Source organism: Myotis davidii, unplaced genomic scaffold (genome assembly GCF_000327345.1).
Source record: "Myotis davidii unplaced genomic scaffold, ASM32734v1 scaffold656, whole genome shotgun sequence".
Lineage (NCBI taxonomy): Eukaryota > Metazoa > Chordata > Mammalia > Chiroptera > Vespertilionidae > Myotis > Myotis davidii.
This window is the reverse complement of record NW_006287544.1, coordinates 681,401-685,468: the sequence shown is the minus strand read 5'-3', so window position 1 is coordinate 685,468 and position 4,068 is coordinate 681,401.

Here is a 4,068-nt window from a genome sequence, read left to right as displayed (position 1 = left end):
TGATGGGTTTATGTTTTCTTTTTTTTCCCCCACAGTCTCAAATGTGGTTGCCTCAATGCACTGCAACTGTTTATAAACTCTTGGATGATTTTTCCACTCATTACACAAACTCCTCCCCCTTCCTAGCTTCCACAAACATCCCCCCATAGCCCCTCCATCTCTGCAGGAGGAAAAGCCTAAAATTTTGAGAAGGACACATTTTGAAATTTCCTTCTCTGGGTTAAGTTCACATCAAGGGATGATTTTGCAATTGCCACACAAGCCATTATGCAAGCTTTTCAAAAGCATGGAAAATTTCTGGGGCAATCGTCACCTATACGCAATTGTAAGAATGATTTTAAAAACAAGTCCATATTCCCCAATAACCAACCTGTGGTTTGAAAAATCCTACTTGATCAATCTTCTCCCACTGTTTTTCTCTTCACTGTCATAAATTCTAGTAGAATTATAGCACTCACAAGGGGCTAGCTTGTTATTTTAGGCTGTCATGAAAACCGAGCTCCAAGAAATGAAGCCCCCAGCTGCCAGCATGAAGAACAAAGTTCTCTCCAAGTCCAGTGGGGTGGTGAACAGCCAGTACAATATACAGATGATGTATTATAGAATTGACACCTGGAACCTATATAATTTTATTAGCCAATGTTACCCCAATGAATTCAATAAAAAAAATTCAAGCCAAAAAAAAAAGTCTCTGACTTTCAGTATTCTCAATACAATGACTGTTTTCCTCACTTCTTTTCTTCCTCTAAGAATTAGTGGGGAAAGGAATTGAAATATTTGGCAAAGTGACGGGGGAGGGGGGGTACCCAATAGTCAGATTTCCCAAACATGGTGGTCAGATATCAAAATTTGAACTACTTATTCATTATATATGTTTCACACTTCACATTTTATAAAATGCTATAAATCACTTGCTATAGAAATGAAAGTTTTTTGGAAGAAATTTTCAAGATCATCTTTTGTTGGTGAAGAAACATTAAATCACCTGTTCAAACAAACTTTGTTAATGACAGAGCTTCAGGAGAATTCAGGACCACTAACTATTGCTTTTGCCACAACACACACACATGTATTCACTCATACATTCAACAGCATTGGTTGACTGCCTACCATAGACAGGACATTGTGGCAGATACTGACATACCTTTCACAAGAGTAAACAAGAATACATCCCTATGCTGGAGGAACTCACATAGTGGAGAAAGCCATACAAACTAAGAATCATAACAGAGTGACTGATGCTGACATAGAGGGGCCAGCACAATGGTGGCAAAAAGAAAACAATTGATCAGAATAACAGAAAAGGTCTCATTATTCTGACTTTACCCTAATGTTAAAATAGTGATCTGCCATTGTGTTTAAAAAGTCCAATTTAAGCCTTTGTTCGTAAATTATCCTAGAAAGAGAATCAATTACTTGTGGCATGTCCTAAATTTCACTGTAGCTAAAACGTAATCTGTCTTGTGCTTCCCCTGCTTATTCTGGATTTGTCAGTGCATAATTTGAAAGCACAGGGGCTCTGTGGTTTCCCATTCAGATTGCTGGAAAGTGATGTTCACGGCAGGATTTGGCTGACATGCTAAGTAGCTGAAGTTTGGAAAGCAGTAGGCAAAAGGAGACTAGTTCAGATGAGAAAATTACACATAATTTCTTTCCTCTCATTTTGTGAAAATCTTAAACCCACAGTTGCTGGGGATTAAAAAGAACTTCAAGCAAATACTTACTCCAGCAAGGGTTCTTAAACATTTCTGAATCTATGCCCGGGATTTAAATTTCTAAATTGACTATTCCATCACAATTTCCCTGTGGAATTAAGTCTAATTTTAAGTGGATGTCCATTGACATTTTCCTGGTAGTACTTTGAGAGTCCCAAATGTTCATTCTATTTTTCCCACAAAGAGGTAAATGTTCCTAAATGGAAAGTGAGTGACTATCTTGAGTTGGTACTTGATTTTGTGCAAAGATGGTGAGTGAAAAGGGGAATGATATAATATTGTAGTGCTTTGAGTCTGACTTGACAGGCAGATACAGAAGACAAAACTCACCCTCTTTGAAACCCAGTATATCTTCTAAAATCTCTAATTCAGCACCTACCAGTCTCAACCTAGTCAAAATCACCAAGTTAGAATACTATTCTTATTGATAGAATTGTCTTTTTTTTTTTTTACTCTAAATCATTTTTGCCAAGATAAATAAAATTCAGCTAGGAATAATAATTTTCTAAAGACCTTCCCTATTTCTCTCTGTCTCTATCTATCCTATCTCATATAACTACAGAAAAGATGGGCATTCAAGAGAAATAAAAGGTTGATGAGGCCTGGTGTACACATTGTAAACCAAAATTAATTTTAGACTGTAATAAAGAATAATAAACATTTATTTGAGCAAATGCAGCCCAGGAGATGCAGGTTGAGTTAGCAACCTAAGTTATGTTCTGCCTACACAAAGGAAAGGGCACTTTTTGTAGCTAGAAAGTTCCTGACACAGTTCCTAATTAGGTCCATTTCATGTAAAGAAATATCCAAATTCATACACTTCTGAACTGCACAGTCCTGGTTGGTCAGCATTATGCATCCTGATTGGTTGTTACGGAGCAGTTCTGATTGCATGGGGCAGGTCTTGGTCCACTGGTGGGAAGAAGAATACCAGAAACCCCCTTATAGCAGTTGGCTTGGGCAGTGTAAAGGAGTAGAGCATTGCTTAGGAAGCCAAGAGTTCAGTCTGAAGTTCTTCCTGGGATAAACAGAACGTGAGGAGCCCCTGTCAGCTGCTAGACTCTCAGTGTTCATAAAATGTGGCTGCTCCATTGATTTCACCTAGTTTGAGACCATGGGGAGTCCATTGCAGCAGATACATTTCTTCTCTGGGTTCACATCAAATGAATCTTTCTTCTTGAGGTCCACAACATAAAGAAAATAATATAACCTACCATTACCATTGGTATCATGTTTTTACTTGTTTAGAAAAATATTTTCTGAGATAATTGTAATAGTATCTGCCTCAAAGAGGAATTGTGAGAATTAAATATGCTAATGGGCTAAAAGAGTCATAATAGTTTCTGGCACATAAAACACTGTCAATAAATGTTAGATGTATTATTATTACTCGTGCTATTATTTTTATCATTGATATTATAATCATAGCTTGAACAACCATATACAGTTCAGCAAGTATGAGTTGACATTTAGTTGGTCATAATATAACTTAGTTTAAGAAAGAATAATTCTGTTTCTAAACCCTAAATTCTCAATATTTGGCTACTTAGGAAACACTCATACTCAAACTTTAAAGTCCAATAAACTATACCTTAACTTTGATGTTTATTTGAAGGGTTGCTGTAAAAGATTTGCCTTTAAAATAATTCTGAAAAAATTCTAAATTCCATGGAAAAGCAGTCACAACCCAATTCTGGCCTATGTCTCCAGCCTTTACAAATGCTGATTCCCGTTCTGGCCATCTGAGGTACCCGGCACAAAGGGCAATTAGCCATTCCCCAAGCATGCCTTGGACTTTCACGCCTGTCTGCCTCTGTGTGCATGCTGTTCTTTATGCCTAGACTATCCTCTCCTTCCAAATCCATTGTAAAGCCTTCCAGTTCTTACCTGGCCAGAAAATGCAGTAATCCCCTCCTATCCTCAATTTTGCTGTCCACAGTTTCAGTTACCCACAGTCAACTGCAGTCCAAAAATATTAAATCAAAAATCCCAGAAGTAAACAATTAATAACTTTTAAATTGTGCCCCGTTCTGTGTTAACGTGATAAAAATCTCATGCCATGCAACCCGGGATGTGAATCATCCCTTTGTCCTTTGTCTGGAGCTTCTCCATGCTGTATGTGCTCTCCACCCCCCACCCTCCACCCCCCACATCCACCATTAGTCATTTAGTAGCTGTCTTGGTTATCAGATTAACGGCCACAGTATCCCAGTGCTTTTATCCAAGTAACTCTTATTTTAGTTAATGGCCCCAAAGTGCAAGAGTAGTGGTGCTAGCAATTTGGATATGCCAAAGAGAAGACATCAAGTGCTTCCTTTAAGTACAAGGTAAGTATGTATAGAGAAAATATATG